This window comes from Oryx dammah, unplaced genomic scaffold (assembly GCF_014754425.2).
Source record: "Oryx dammah isolate SB20612 unplaced genomic scaffold, SCBI_Odam_1.1 HiC_scaffold_23, whole genome shotgun sequence".
Lineage (NCBI taxonomy): Eukaryota > Metazoa > Chordata > Mammalia > Artiodactyla > Bovidae > Oryx > Oryx dammah.
In genome coordinates, this window is record NW_024070207.1 from 39,040,797 (window position 1) to 39,058,568 (window position 17,772).

A 17,772-nucleotide genomic window follows, 5' to 3' on the forward strand; every position below is an offset into this window, starting at 1 on the left:
TCCCTTCTCAAAATAACTGCTGCAAATTTTTTTCTGCCAGACTGTCCAAGGGAAAAAACAGTGCACGGCCATTAAAAGAACATTTTTCTACTACCAACTTCAGATTTACAATGACCTTACTTGTAAGATGATGTCTAAAATTTCAATGTTAGAGGGAAGTTCAGGCTTTCTGTTAAGAACTCCTCTAGAAAACCTTGCCCATTACTGTCAGAACAGGTCAGCTTTGCCGTCGGGGGTCCCCTCCAAAAGGCCTAAAACGAAGAAGCTTGTACAAACCAAGGGTAGTCCTAGTCTCCTTACTTTGGTCAATTTTCCTGAACTAGAGTATTTACCTGAATGTGTGCATGGGCTTCCCTGGTAGCTAAGACGGTAAAGAATCCCCTGCAATGCAGGAGACCTGAGTTCAATCCTTGGAGTCAGGATGATCCCCTGGAGAAGGAAATGGCAACCTACTCCAGTATTCTTGCCTGGGAAATACCACAGACAGAGGTGCCTGGCGGGCTACAGTCTACGGGGTCACAAAAGAGACACAACTGAGAGACTAAACAATAATAAACAACACAAGTTCTACCCCTATGATGGATTGTGTGACAGTAAAAATAAATGCACTTACACCTGATTACCAACATATCATACACGAAGTGCATAAATGAATCCATCAAAAAATGAAGTAAATCTTAAGACTGCAAAATAATACAACACAACCTAACAAAGTCTAATAAGCACATGTAAGGAAAATTCTGTTACTACTGGTAAAGTAAAATCAGCGTAATACTCTAAATAGAGCCAGTAAGCAATATAATTTACATCCTCAAAGAGAGTAAAAAAAAGCCTACTTTTACTAAATTCTGTAGTAAAATGATACAAAAAGATTTTATATTAAATAAGAGACAGACTATCTAAAATAAAGTCAGGAAGGGGTTGAATGGATGATCTCAGGGTTCCTTTAAGCTCTTAGAAAAAAATTATTTCAGTTTTTCACAAAATGTGAACATATAAAAGAGAAGTAAATGTTTTTTACATCTGATTATTTTGTCTCTAATCCGTCTACTCAAGATCTAAAATGAAGGCTATAATTTTTATTCTGTAATTTTTAACCACATTAAATGTGTTAACATTTTCAATTTCCTCTGTTAAAAGATATTTAATATACAGAGGACAACTATTCGGTAAGCTCTCACAATACAAGGAAAAAACATCCCTCATTTATTGCAAAAGATATGCCCAATTTCATGTTGTGTTCAGAATCTAGTAATATCAGACTGGCAATCAAAACTCGAACTGACCTCCTAAGATTGACCCCATTTCCTAGCAGCATTCAATGTAACCATGAGAGTCTACAAGCCTAATTTTATGTAACATCAAGGTAACTCATTCAACTCTCCAAATAGTAATACCCTGTCATCACCTCCCCCCAAATATCCCTCTGGCCCTCTTGCCTCAAGCGCACCAAAGAACATATACAAAAGTAAACTTAAAAATAACACGTGTAAGAGCACCCCTGATAAACAGATTTCTTTCTGGCAACTGTTTTTAAAGTGAGAAATAGTTAAGACAAGGGGAGGGGGGGAAGTACATTGATGGATCTTACTGAACGACTGAAATCCTACAAGATGAAGTTCCCCTTCTACCAAGACTTACGTGTGTAGTAAGAGGACACAGGCCTCTGAAATTTGACTAGCAAAATAGCTCAGTCTAGTTTCTGAAATCCAGTCATGCATGGAAGTATGAACCCAAGAACACAATTCTGTTTTACTGTACAAAAAAGATTAAGTTTTTCTTGCTTGTCTTTAGTTTTTAGAGAAGAAAGTACTTTCATGACCTCTTAAAAAAAGGTATATTAAAAAAAAGGTGCTTAAATGATAAGTTTAACTTTTACTATAGGATTAAGTATCCACCCACTTTGACATATGAAAAGGTCAGGAAACCTTAAAATTCCACTTGTCTTCAGCCTCCAAATACAATTAAAGTCCACATGGCATGGCAACATAAATAGCTTAAGGCAGGTAAAGAAGTTACTAAGCTGTTATAGTTTTGGTTTTCCCAGGGTGAACAGCAGAGTGGGATGAGAAAAAGAACAGGAATTAATACAGGATGTAGATCTTGCTACCTTACTGCTCCAGAAGAACTGTCATCTTTCAGTAATTAGAAACATAAAACCCTCTAGAGTTGCCAATAATTTTCCTCATTTGTTTCTGTTCCACTGTGACAGTTTCACATTTGGAGTAGAAAGAAGAGAATTAAAAACTCATTAAAAATATCAAAATCAGCTATTTTCCACGATACAGGAGAAGAAGCGAGAATAGTCAAATTTAAAGACAGAAAGTAGGACCATGGTTACTAGAGGTTAGCAGAAGGGAGGATTAGGGAGGTATTATTTAATAGGTACAGATTTCAGTTTGGGATGATAAAAGAGTTATGGAGAGGGATAGTGTCATTGCAGAGCAATGTGAATGTACTTAATAATGCCACTGAAGTGCACACTTAAAAATAATTAAAATGATTTTTTAAAAAATTCCCTTCAAAGAGGTCACTAAAAAAAAACAACTACTACTACTCAATTATAGCTGAAATCAGGCGTGTTCAGGGTGGTATGGCCATAACATAACTACTCTATTTTAAAGCACAAACCAAATTGAGATTTCCTAAATTATCTAGCAGTAATCAAGTTTTGGGCTTCTCTGGTGGCTCAGTGGTAAAGAATCTGCCTGCAATGCAAGAGACACAGATGTCGGTTCAATCCCTGGGTCAGGAAGATCCTGTAGAGGGCATGGCAATCCACTCCAGTAGCTCTGCCTGGAGAATTCCACGGACTGAGGAGCCTGGCAGGCTACACTCCACAGGGCTGCAGAGAGTTGGACACGACTGAAGCGACTGAGCACACAACACATCAAGTTTGCAAATTCTCATTCAAACTTTCATTATGAAAGCTTAAGTCTGGTATCCAAAAATAATGGGAATATAATGAAATGTATTTTGTTCATTTAGCTGAGCCTTTAAGTCTGTAGTTTAGCAACTAATGTCCTTCAAAGATCAGAATTCCTTTCTTAAGTCAAAATAGAATTACTCTTAAAATTAGCCAGAGAATCTTATTATTTGTAGTAAAGTAATTTTATGAATAAGCATTCAAGAAATGACATGGGGGGGTTTCTGTTTCAACAAGTTTAAAGTAGAAACACCAAAACTTCACACCTGGCTCTATAGTATCAGTAAGATACATGCAGGTGCAGTGATTACACATTCAGTCTGTAACTCCATTTTTCCTACAAATCTGTAAAAGGCTGAAAACATTCTCATAAAGGCTGTGTGACAATTCAACTTGTACGATCAAGACTTAGAAATGTGAAAATCTCCTATTACTACTAAGAAATCATGCCTGCAGAGCCTGGGATCCTGCATGTAGTTGCCAAGTCACGTGCCTATAAAGCCTCATGCCATGGTTCACAGGACTGCCTTGGTGATACAACAAGTGACTCCAAGCACTGGTTTACAAAAGGCAACTCTAATGACCAAGAAACCAAGGGATATACACGAGGGGGAAATAAAGACTGTTACCAAAGCAGCTTAACCACTGAGCTGGGTTATGCAGTGAAAATATCATATGATGGGTAGAGTTCATTAGCAACTTATTGACCAGAGATGTCTTTTGTTACCCGAATGTTATTGACCAGAGTGTTTCAATATTCACTTACATAACACATTGCCAACCATACACGTTATTTTCTGCAAAAATCCCCCAGTCAATAATATGTTAATACACCCTCTGATATCTACCCAGACCCCATATGTATTAAATCTAATAATGAGACATATGTTCAGTTATACAAGTTTAAGTAACTGAAAGACTGCTGAAACATTGTAACATATTGTGATAACAGTAAATATTTTTTAAAAGAAATTTCAAATGCAATACCACTGGTAAAAATGTTAGGAGTCCCTATTATGGCTGCATGCTTTTTAGAAAAAGATCAGTAATACAATCTAAATATTAATACTACCTTGGAAACACTTAAGATTTTAATCATGTTAATATTAAATAACTACACTAGAGAGTTCATTTTTGTAACTTGAAACTTTAGTGATAATGAAGACTGGTATTATTTTCATTTCAGAGTTTAGCCAGACAACTTAACAGAAAGGCTTATTTTCAAATGTTCCTGATCCTTAAGCCAAATAGGCTTATGTTCTATATTTAGTATTGATTTAGTATTACCAGGAAGCAGTAATTCTTCGGACCCTGGTCTCATGTTCTCTGTTAGAGAGCAAGCATAGAAGATAAGCAGTGTCTGAAAGTTTGCAGATCAAAGAGCTGAAATTTTGGCATTATCCTCAAACACAATAGTCTTCTCAGACCTCCCTTGGAAGAATGGTTCTTAAGTGATTCAGCTTATCCCATGTGTCCAAGCAGCCTAGGGCAGGTATCCAGTATGCTGGGGGTGGAGATGGGGGTGGGGGCCAAGGTGCAGGGAAAGGGGTTAAAGAAAACATACGTTGCTTAGGAAAAAGGCTTGACAGGTTTTCTTTTACCCTGGGAAAGAGGCAAGGTAGGAAAGGATTTAGGCCGCCTTTACTGCATTTAATAACTAGAGTCATTCCATTTCATGAAACTTGGAAATGCAGCCAACTGTTTGTAGGCCATTTCCTAGAAAGGTGGTTGACATAAAACTTTAAAACGTTCCTATCTTTATTCTTTTTTTCCTTTGCTGCCCTGCTGGAAACTCTATTTCCATGATCTATACCACCCATTCAAGACTACTCCTTTCCTGACTCTTCCCCCTACCCTGATCTAAGTGTTTCACGGTGTCCTGGTCTTTGCCCTCTTGTATTGTTCTCATTTGTCCCCACAATCAACTGATCAAACTGTCACCTGTGTGGTCTGCTGATTAGTTCCAGTCCCTATCCACAGTCTGCTCCACTCACTGAAGCTGAGTCTCAAATGGAACACTATGCTATTCTTCTGGATGTTTTTACCCAATGTGCTGGCTACTCAAGCATGAGTGTCACATCAAATTGTCCTGACCTGAATTTTATCTGCCTGTTAATGATACCATCAATCATAGTGATAAAATTGATCTGCTTTGATTTCTACATATACTTCTTTAGAATCTCATTCTGTCTTTTGGATCTATTTTTACCACTGATAAACTAGTTTGAATTCTACTGGGTTTTGCTTGTTTGTATGTTTTTCTTTTGAACTTTTTGCCAAGATTCCTAACTTCTACTCTGTGCCCATGTCCACCAGACTCTTAGTTCCTTCATTTTCTTTGGTCTTGCTTCCTTAACTACCCAGTTTGGATAAGATGGTTAATGACCTCCATTACCCCTTGACACCACTGGCCTCAGCTTCCCACTTCTTGTAATTCTCTTCCACTGTTTGCTTCTCCTCTGCCTAGAGTTTACCATACTCTTACTTTGGTGGAAGATGACCTGCTAGAGGAAATCCCAGTGCAGACTGATGCCCATAAATACTGGTGTTTGGTCTCAGATTCTCCACATCAGTCTGCAGTCCTTTGTACTTACAGATGGCCTCCAGATTTCGGTGGCCTTGATGAGGTTGCTGACTCTCCACTTCCATTATCTCTCATCTTTTAAATGCAGTTGAAACTAGTACTCTGTGCACAGAGCTGTGAGAATTAGAGGAGAGAATACAGACTAAAGATCACCATCCCCTATTACGCTCTCCCTTGTTCCTGTGCTCCCTTCTAGTTTTACTTTCCCTTCTCTTTTCATATAATTTTCTTGAAAGTCAAGTCTTCACTTGATATTTCCACTTCAATATTTTTATTATACACTCTTTAGCTCACTGTACACACTTCTGTCTACATCTCTCCATTTCTCTCAACTACACTAAAACCACTCAGGCACAGTTCACCAGTGACTGTTGCTAAAGCCAATTTGTGCTTTTGAGTTCCTATTTTACTTGACTTCCTTGACTCTATTTAGTGTCCATGATAGTCCACGCACCATCACACGGTTCTCTGCCAATCTGCTTTTGCAGATGACCCGAAGAGAAGAGTAACCCACCAAATGACAAGACCAATACTGAAAAGTCCTTCTGTTGGTTGGGACTGTGCATGGACTGTCTACCTAGCCCCTCCCCAATAGCAGAGGTTTAATAGGTGCCTGTGCAAAATCACCATCTGGTTTCCTTTCCTTGGCAGAGGACCTACAAAGACAGTGGAGGAAACCGTAAGTACCTGAGAGGTAAAATGGTGGAAGGGAAAGTTGAGAGAAGGAAGATGTTGAGGCCAGTGGTGTGATGAGGTAATGAAGTTGATTAGCCACCTTGCTTGGGAAAATGCCACATAATAAAGATAACTCAAAGCTTGAGGCACATCAGAAAGCAAAATCATTTCATGTACATAGATGCCGAGTCACTCAGTTGTGTCCGACTCTTTGTGACCCCATGGGCTAAAGCCCACCAGGCTCCTCTGTCCATGGGATTTTTCCAGGCAAGAGTGGGTTGCCATTTCCTCCTCCAATGTACATAGATACACATATATAAATCTTGCTTAGTAGAAAAAATAAAAGTTAAGGTATGTGCCTACTTATGAAACCTATGAAAATCATCAGAGGTATGATGGTAAGACTAAAATCTGGGAAACTGTCAAAATTCTAAGCCCATTATGCAGATAGGGTCAGGCAGCAGACACCTGAAAAAGAGCCACACAAGAGCAGAGTGAGGTGGATAAATTAGGAACTTTATGAAAGTCCTGAGTTGAGTCCTAGCTTTGTGTCCAGTAAGTGGTAAACTCTGAGCAAGGTACCTTCCTCCTCTCAGTCTCAGCCCCTACACCTCTGTCAAAATAGTATCCATGTTATATGTAATATATATTCCTTAAACCACTGGATTGACGTAAAGAGCAAATAAGATGAAGTGATTTTAAGTGAAATTAGCTGGTTCTTGGTACAGGAAAGTAATAAATATTTCCTTTTCCACATGGTGATCCTTCAGATATAAAAGTGAAGCCATCCTGTTTTTAAAGTTTTTAAAAGACATTTTCACTATTCACAGATGACTTGATGCTCATATGACAAAATTAGAAAATGCAGATAATTTTTTAAGTTTTTAAAAAATTTTTAAATTGAAGGATAATTGCTTTACAGAATTTTGTGGTTTTCTGTTCAATACATCAACAAGAATCAGCCATAGGTACACCATGTCCCCTCCCTCCCAAACCTCCCTCCCAAACCTCCCTCCCATCTCCCTGCCCATCCCACCCTTCAGCCTGTCACAGAACACCTGTTTGAGGTCCCTAAGTCATACAGCAAATTCCCATTGGCTATCTATTTTACATATGGTATCGTAAATTTCCATATTTTCTCCATACATCTCCCCTTCTCCCTCCTCCCCTCCCCCCATGTCTATAGGTCTATACTCTATGTCTGTTTCTCCATTGCTGCCCTGAAAATAAATTAATTAGTGCCATCTTTTTAGATTCCATATATATGTGTCAGTATACGATATTTATATTTCTCTTTCTGACATACTTTACTCTGTATATTAGGCTGTAGGTTCATCCATCTCATTAGAACTGATTCAAATGTGTTCCTTTTTATGGCTGAGTAATATTCCATTGTATATATGTACCACAACTTCTTTTTCCATTCATCTGTCAGTGGACATCTAGGTTGCTTCCATGTTCTAGCTGTTGTAAATAGTGCTGCAGCGAACATTGGGGTACATGTGTCTTTTTCAATTTTGGTTTCCTCAGGGTATATGCCTAGGAGTGGGATTGCTGGGTCATATGGTGGTCTTATCCTAGTTTTTTAAGGAATCTCCATACCGTCTTCCATAGTGGCTGTATCAGTTTACATTCCAGTTTACCAGTTTACATCCATCGGTTTACCAGCAATGCAAGAGTGTTCCCTTTTCTCCACACCCTCTCCAGCATTTATTGTTTGTAGACTTTTTGATGATGGCCATTCTGACCAGTGTGAGGCATATCTCATTGTAGTTTTGATTTGCATTTCTCTAATAATGAATGATGCTGAGCATCTTTTCATGTGCCTGTTAGCCATCTGTATGTCTTCTTTGGAGAAACGTCTCTTCAGGTCCCTTTCCCGCTTTTTAATTGGGTTGTTTGCTTTTCTGGTATTGAGTTGTATGAGCTGCTTGTATATTTTGGAAATTATTTGTCAGTTGTTTCCTTTACCAGTATTTTCTCCCATTCTTTTCACCTTATTTGTAGTTTACTTTGCTGTGCAAAAGCTTTTAAGTTTAATTAGGTCCCACTTGTTTATTTTTGTTTTTACTTCCATTACTCTAGGAGGTGGGTCATAGAAGATCTTGCTTTATATCATTGAGTGTTCTGCCTATGTTTTCCTCTAAAAGTTTTGTAGTTTCTGGTCTTACATTTAGGTCTTTAATCCATTTTGAGTTTATCTTTGTGTATGGCATTAGGTAGTGTTCTAATTTCATTCTTTTGCATGTAGCTGTCCAGTTTTCCCAGCACCACTTATTGAAGAGGCTATCTTTGCCCCATCATATATTTGTGCCTCTTTTGTCAAAAATAAGGTACCCACAGGTTCATGGGTTTATCTCTGGGTTCTCTATCTTGTTCCATTGGTCTATATTTCTGTTTTGTGCCATTACCATACTGTCTTGATGACTACAGCTTTGTAGTATAGTCTGAAGTCAGGAAGGTTGATTCCTCCAGCTCCATTCTTCTTTCTCAAGGCTGCTTTGGCTGTTTGGAGTCTTGTGTTTCCATATGAATTGTGAAATTTTTTGTTCTAGTTCTGTGAAAAATGTCATTGATAATTTGATAGGGATCACATTGAATCTGTAGATTGCATTTGGTAGTATAGTCATAGAAAATAAAGATAAATTTTAAAAATTTTAATCCATCATCTCAGTCATGGCACCAAAAAAAAATAATAATTTAATCCATCATATTCCTGTTGACCATAGGTCACCATTATATTTTTTTGTAAAATCTTCAGGGTTTCTATGCATATATGTAATTATATAAAATGGGCTCAAGTTATAACTATTGATTTGTATTCTTTTTTCAATTAAAAATGTCTTCACAGCTCAGTAAATATACTCTATCATTTTTGTTGGTTGCATGATAGTACATTTTGTGGTTGTATCACAGTTTATTTAACCATTTCCCTATCATCAGACAGTTAAGTTGTTTGCAGGTTATGTTGTTGCCATTATTTTGCGAGTGCAAAGAGGGCTGATCTAATCATGAAGAGACAACAGGGAACTCTAGATTGAAGAATATTCTACAGAACAACTGGCCTGTACTGTTCAGAAAAGTCAACGTCTAACGTCTGGAAAAACAAAGACAGAGGAACTGTTTCAAGTTAAAAGTGACCAAAGAGACATGACAACTAAAAGCAATGTGCAATCCTGAGTTGGATCCTGGTTCAGAAAAAGAATTCTTGCTGTGAAGGACATTTGGGGGACTGTTAACTAAATGTAAATATGGATTGAATATTAGATGATATTATATCAATGTTAATTTTCTGATTGTGATTATTATTGTTATATAAGAGAATATCCTTGTTCTTAGAAAATACATACTGAAGTGTTCAGGAGTAAAGGTGTGTCATGTCTGCATTTTAACTGGTTCAAAAAGTAATCCATGTGTGTGTATGTATAAAAAGACATAAAACAAATAGAGCAAAATGTCACAGGTTGGTAAGTCTTGGTAAAGGATGTACGGGAGTTCTTTGTACTATTCTTGTAACTTATCTGTAATTTTGAAATTATTATTTATTTTTAAAGTTAAGCACACTAGCAGAAACAGCAGTTCTTGTTAAGGGAGCCTGAAGAAGGCCCAATCTCAGGAAACAGGAGTAAGCCTTGGTGAGTCATCAGGATGTTTCACGAAGGAACCACAACTGGAGGAAAGGGTATAAACTATATTTGGATCGGGTGGCCTAGAAAGGACTCTCTCCTTTCCCATTTAGGAATCAAGAATCAGAGGATTCTCTACCTTTTCTACTGACATACACCCAAAATAGAAGAAATTGGTCTTTTGAGCTGTTTGGACCCTTCACCTGCCACTGTTTTGCTTTGTATTTCATGTCTTCATCTTAGATTTCTTTTTCATTTTGTTAAAGTAACATTTCTTTTTTTCTTATAGGATACATGAGTAAAAAATATTCAAAAATAATGCTGAGATGAACATTCTTAAACATATAGCTTTCTGCTCTGTCTGATTATCTCCTTGAGGTAAATTTCTAAACAGAAACTCCCAAGTCAAAGTTTTGTGCACATTTTTAAAGTCCATTAATTCACATAACTAAGTACCCTGCAGAAAATTTTTATTGTGAACACAGTAGCCAGATACAATTACTAATTTCCAATCTTGTTTCATATACACCCCTCCCCACACACCATGGTTTATTTTGAATCAAATCCCATTATTTTATATATATATATAGCATGAAGACTTTAAAAAATATAATCACAATAATATTATTGAACCCCTCCAGTATTTAAATTTCTCCAATGGTAAGCACTATTTATAAGTGTTTGCTATTATCTGAATTTCCACAGATTTGAGGAGGAAGAAGCAAACACAAGTTTTTGAGGTTTTGTTTGAAATCATCTTAAAGGTCAAAATTCACTTATAAGTACCCCTATATTATGTGTTATATAGGTGTATGTTACAGGCAATTCTGGTAGATATATAAAATCAAGTGCTTATTCTTCTAGTTTAATGCTAATTTAAACTTCCCAAAGATACTTAAGAATATTAGGAGGTACAATCAAAATAATAGAGGCAAAATACAATTGCTAAATAATTATCACAAACATCTGTCAGATAGTATGTCTTTAAAAGTCCACACACAAAGTTGAGTGGAAACATTTCTATATATTCATGAAAATTACAGAATCTTACCTGGATTCAGCCAAACATTAAATTATTTTGCAATAGCTACTGGTGAAAATGAGTTATTTAAAAAGCAGCTGCTTCTAATAAATGGTGGAAATTAGGCATAGTCTTAATTATATAGTAACACAGCCACTTTTAGCATTATTTTAGTCATACTGATAATATTCCTTCAAACTAGTTCCTATATTAGGAAGGTTTTTCCAAGGAAAATCCCATGATACTTCATTTCCACTGGTAGCTATTTTGTGTAGCCTATGGCTCTGTGCTGGCAGTGCCCTGCCAGGCCCCTTTACTATCTATGCCCCCATCCTGCATTAGCTTCAAGTGTACCTTACACAGGGACCTCTGGTTTCTTGTGCTTGACTGATAGGAGCTTGAGAGGGTACACTCCCCACCTTCCCAGGTAGCCAGGGATACCAGAATACAAAATCTTGTCATCTGGGCTTGAAGGCAGGACTCCTGCAGGAGATTAGTCCAGGGCTCCCTATCCTTGCCCACAACTCTCACTCTCCTGTTTCTATTCCTCCCTCAGATAATGGAAATAACGTATCAGTCTGAGGAATTTATGCTTTTGTTTTAGAAATGTTGTTTCAGTTGGAAGTCCACTGATAGTGATTTTTGAGCAAATGTGTTCATTTCAAGGACCTTGATGCCACCTGCTAAACTGAGGGTTACAAATGGAGCAAAAAGAATGGGGCCTTTGTTGGAAAATAGAATATTGAAAGCAATTCTGATAAGAGTCTAAAACAACCACAACTAGATTTCTTTTTTTTAAATATAAATTTAATTGGAGGCTAATTACAATATTGTATTGGTTTTGCCATACATAGATTTCTCATCCATTTTACTCAGTCCTATTTTGTTTTCCACTTGGAGTAGTCATCTACTTTTTTTGTTTTTTGGTTTTTTTTTTTTTTTTTTTGAATAATGGCATTTTTTTATTTTTTATTTTTACTTTATTTTACTTTACAATACTGTATTGGTTTTGCCATACATTGACATGAATTCACCACGGGTGTACATGTGTTCCCAAACATGAACCCCCCTCCCACCTCCCTCCCCATATCTCTCTGGGTCATCCCCGTGCACCAGCCCCAAGCATCCTGTATCCTGCATCGGACATAGACTGGCGATTCATTTCTCACATGATAGTATACATGTTTCAATGCCATTCTCCCAAATCATCCCACCCTCTCCCTCTCCCTCTGAGTCCAAAAGTCCGCTCTACACATCTGTGTCTCTTTTGCTGTCTTGCATACAGGGTCATCATTGCCATCTTTCTAAATTCCATATTTATGTGTTAGTATACTGTATTGGTGATTTTCTTTCTGGCTTACTTCACTCAGTATAATCGGCTCCAGTTTCATCCATCTCATTAGAACTGATTCAAATGTATTCTTTTTAATGGCTGAGTCATCTACTTTTTAAAAAATTAATTTATTTTAATTGGAGGACACTTACAGTATTGTGATGGTTTTTGGCATACAGCAACATGAATCACCCACAGGTATACATGTGTTCCCCCCCCATAGTCATCTGCCTTTGTGAACTCATCTCCCCCTACACTAAAATAGTCCTGGAAATTGTGAGTTTTTGGTACAGTGGAACAGTCTGTCAGTTTTATGCACCTGGGATCGGTATCAGCTTACACTGAGAAGCCTGCTTCCTTCCTCCTGAGGCTCTGAGACTGTTCTTTGGCATTCCTTCCAGAAGACCCACTCTACTTCTAACAGTGATGGAAATGTTCTGTGTCCACACTAATACAATAGCTGCAAATGGCTATTAAGCATTTGAAATGTGGTAAATATATATGGAATCTAGAACAATGGTACCGATAAACCTATTTGCAATGTAGGATTCTTTACCAACTGAGCTTTCAGGGAAGTCCGAATAGAGGCACAGACGCAGAGAACAGACATGGGGAAGGAGCGGGTGGAATGAATTGAGAGTAGCTTTGATGCATGTACATTACCATGTGTTAAATAGATAGCTAGAGGGAGCCTGCTGTATAACACAGGGAGCTTAGCCCGATGTTCTGTGATGACCTAGAGGGAACTGATTAGGGGAGGTGGGTGTTGTGTTATTCACTCAGTTGTGTCTGACCTTTCGATCCCATGGACTGTAGCCTGCCAGGCTCCTCTGTCCATGGAATTCTCCAGGCAAGAATACTGGAGTGGGTTGCCATTCCCTTCTCCAGGGGATCTTCCCAACCCAGGGATCGAACCTGAGTCTCCTGCATTGCAGGCAGATTCTTCACCGTCTGAGCCACCAGGAGGGAGGTCTAAGAGGGATGGAACGTACGTATACATATGGCTGATTCATGTTGTACAGCAGAAACCAACACAACAGTGTAAAGCAATTACACTCCAATTTAAAAATTTTTTTAAAGAAATGTGGCTAAGTAGGACTGAGGAACCAATTTTTAAATTTGATTTTATTTTAGTTCATTTAAATTAGATCTAAAGAGCCACATGTGGCTAGTGGCTGCTCTCTTAGACACCACAGCTCTATCTTATTTATAGCAGGGCCCTTTAAGAAAGCATAAAGGGAGAGCAGTGACTATTGTGCTGAATGATGGAATGATTGCTTCCTTTGAATAACCAAAAGTATCAGAAGGGAGGAAAATGGAATGTCTGATTAGAGAATAGTACACAAGCGAATGAACCTACTCGTAACTTTTTATTTACTTAGTGTACGATAACCCTGAGGCAAGAACATATGAACAGAGAAGGCCTTGATAAATCTTCAGTGTTACAATCTGTCCTGTACCATGTGTTCATACAATAATCACTTTCAAACAACAGAGGTATTTTAAGCTCAGCAATAAAATCTTTTTTAGAAGTCAATTTATCTGTCTCCCTGTTACTGCCCAGCTTGAAAAGACACAATTTCCTACAGTAGTATTTGGCCTATACAAAATTAACCTAAAATAACCTGAGCTTCTTTGACTTACAACTTTCCCTACAATGGGAGCCTGAACTGTATAAGACAGTTTACTGTTGAACTCATTAAAAATATATGAAGCATATCTATTATACCTAATAATTTCTAACACACACCCCTCAATCCTTTTGTTTGTGATACCACACTGTGGGTCAAGAGATGAAGGAGTAAGCCTTTGGTGCTAGCAGCCATCTAAGAAGGTGTTAAAGATAGTTTGGTGTAAAATACCCTGTCTGTTTTTAATATTCTGAATTTTGAGCCTGATCCTGGAAAAGAGCACCATTAGAAAGAGATGTCATGTTAGCATACAGATACCTGAGAACGTCAAGTAGCCACAGCTTTAACTGTATTAATAACCAGAGTAACAGTGCTTTCTGAAAACCAAAACAGAAGGTAACATAACCTTAGGGATTTTAGCCTCTCTAGAAGCAAGGAACCCTTATTATTCTTTCTGTCTCATTTGCTGATTTTTACAATCTTCTATAGCAAAAACGCTCAAATGCAGCACAGAAGCATGAAAGGTAGACCTTTTAAGAGTACACATTTATGTTGGGTGAGGCAACAACTCTGTCTTCATGTAGAAATTAATTCTTTTATTGCCTCACCTTGAGAACAAACTGTATACTCAGTATATAGCCCTTTTTTGTTTTTGTGAGCTACTAATTCTATTTTATGTACGGTTCTCTTTTCAAAAAAGAATTTAACATACCTCAAAATGTACATATATCAGTATTTAAATGTACAAACTTAAGTATACATACACATACCCAGGTGGCTCAGTGGTAAAGAAGCCGCCTGCCAGTGTAGGAGACACAGGAGATGCAGGTTCGATCCCTTGGTTGGGAAGATCCCCTGGAGGAGGGCATGGCAACCCACTCCAGTATCCTTGCCTGGAAAATTGCATGGACAGAGGAGCCTGGCGGGCTACAGTCCATAGGGTCTCAAAGAGTCAGACATGACTCGGCAACTGAGCACACACACAGCACACATACTAAATACTGATAGATGGCATTAAATTTTAAACCTTAGCTTTAAAAATATAATTACTCTTGGGATTTACCTGGCAGTCCAGTGGTTAGGACTCTACGATTTGACTGCCAAGGGCCGGAGTACCATCCCTGGTCCAGAACTAAGATCCTACCAGTTGGCAGTGACGCATGAATGAATGAATCTCTAAAAGCCTATAATAAGACATTTGGTTTTTACCATCATGAATTAAAAGTTATAACCTAAAGGAACCAGGGCTCTTTGGGGAATGGCTGATTCCAAGGCTAGGGCTGGGAAAGCACAAGATGAGCATAGAAAATCATGCAGTGCCAGAAATTAGAAAGTGCTCAGGACTTCCTTGGCAATCAAATGGTTAAGACTCCATGCCCCCAAGATAGAGGGCACCAGTTGATCCCTTGTCAGGGAACTAGGATGCTGTGTGGAATAGCCAAAAAAAGAAAAACACGGTGCTCAAAGAACGGTGGGGTAATATCAAGATACAGGAGCCAACATAGAGGGCCTCCCAATGGCCAAATCTTGGGCGATTTGGGTAACAAAGTCATGCTAAGGAATTATGTTAATAGGAAAAATCAACATTTGACAAACATCCCAGTGATAATTATTTCAGGCAAGAATGCTAAAATTGGTGAAAGTTTATGAGAAACAATATTTTTTACATAGTCTTAAAGTATCATTCCTCAAAATCTTTATTAGTTACAAAGGGGAAAATAGTATCTTTATAGTGTATAAAGAAACCTAGCAGACACTGCCTTAACTAATAATCCAAGTGAACATCCATAATGGGACAGATGGGTAGCATGTGCCACCTAAGGTGAAGCACTGTGAGGAACACACCATCACAACTGTCAGAATTGACAGAAAGACAATTTTTGACCCAAAGTGGACTGCCTGAAATCTAATGATGTCATACCATTGGACGAACCCAAATTGAGGGACACTGTTCAGAGTAACACCAGTGCCCTTCAAAAATGTCAAGACCACAGAGACTGGGGAACTGTTCCAGAATGAAGGAGAGTTAAGGAAATGCAGTATGCATTCCTGGAACTAGTCGTGGTCCAAGAAGGACATTAATGAGACAATGGGCGAAATTGAAATAAGGGTTCTAGATTAGTTAACACTGTTGTAGCAATGTTAATTTCCTGATTTTGATCATTGCACTAAGTGTGATTGTATCGGATGTTAACATGGGAAGGGTATGCTGGGAAGTTTGAGAGAAAGAGCAAGAAGAAAGGGCAGTAGGAGAATCACGTAGGCGGTGCTCCAGCAGCCAAAGAGATATAGAGACATTCAAGAACAAAGTGATAAATAGTATCAAATGCAATGGGAAGGACAATTAGGTAAGGCCAAAAAGAATGTCCATTGGATTTGGCAAGATAGCAGTCAATGGTGTTCTTTGTTAAAAGTTTTTTTCAGTACAGTGGTTGGTGCAGGAGACAGAGGTAATGAAGGTTTGTTGAGAGGAGATGGGAAATGAAAAAGCAGACGGAGCAAGTATGGAGAGACTCATCATCTCTTGGCCTGGAGAAAAGAAGTGAAGAAGCAGTGTAGATGTTGGCAGAAGGAACTGATGGGATTCAGGTCTGATTCCTTCCATCTCTTCATAAGTTAATGGGTTGAATCTGTGTTCTAGAGTGAATCTGATGGAGTTGAAGGAGAATGTGTTCAGAACATTCCTGAGGAGAACAAGAGGGGGAACTGACCAAGCACTTGTAAAGGATTGTACATGGGTGTTTAGGGCCCAGTTGAAGTTTGAGACCATGAATCTGTAGAGGAATCAATGTCCATGGTTGTGGGATATTCTCCTGCAGCCCTTCATGGCCTAATAGGGTGGGCAAAGCAGGCTGTGGGTTGAACAAGGGTGTGGCACTGCCACTGTGGCAGAGCAGAATTAGAAGGGTACAAAGGACCTCTGGCAGTGGTGAGAGAGTGGTGCAGGTGGAATCCAAACTGAAGTGGGAAGTAAAGGTAAGGAGAGCCAAGAACAGAATGCTAGATGATGAAATTGGAGACCTGCTGTGAATCTGAAGCACAAATTATGTTAGGCATGGTGGCCAACGTGAACTGGAGAGGAAGAAAACTGGTCAGAGATTGGGAGCTGCCAATCAGGAGCATTGGAAAGCATCCTCAACCTGGCCTACAACATTATAGGGGGACTATATATTCCAGTTTGCCAAAGACAGTCCCAGTTTATGTGTTACCCTGCATCTTGTCCAATTTAGCATTTGTCCCAGATTTTTCATTTTCCTATCAAGTATTTTTTTTACTAATTAATTAATGTATTTTTTGCTGTGCTGGGTCTTTGTTGCTGCACATGGACTTTTTCTAGTTGTGGCAAGCACTTTGTTGCACTGTGTGTGGGCTTCTCATTGTGGTGGCTTCTCTTCTTGTGGAGCACAGGCTCTAGGCATGAGGGCTTCACTAGTTGCAGCTCATGGGCTTAGCTGTACCACGGCATGTGGGATCTTCCCGCACCAGGGATCAAACCCATGTTCCCTGCATTGGCAGGCAGATTCTTAATCACTGGACCACCAGGGAAGTCCCAAGTGTAAGTATTAATAGTTGAATCAAAATAAGCCAGGATGGGTCAGTTGCATACCACTTATTAATTCCAGCTTCTGCCTTGGTCTTGTCTACTAGCTTGTGAGATGCAATATGCAGAGAACCAAATTCTCACTTTAACACAGTTAAACCTAAGCAACAACCAGTGGACAGCCAGTGATAAACCACCTCCCTTTTCCTGTCAAGGACAGTGTGTTCACTGGTGTCAGCAAGTGCACTACTAACACTATGAGTTAGAGACAACCGACTCATTTTTGTCCTGGGTGGGGGTTGGGAGAGCAGTATTCACTACTCTGCCTCTTGCTGGACATTGGGTGTGCCAGCTAGGTGTGCCCATGCCAAAACCTGCAAGATACATGAAGCCACTAGGCCAGTGGACATAGGAAATTACATATGTACATGTATG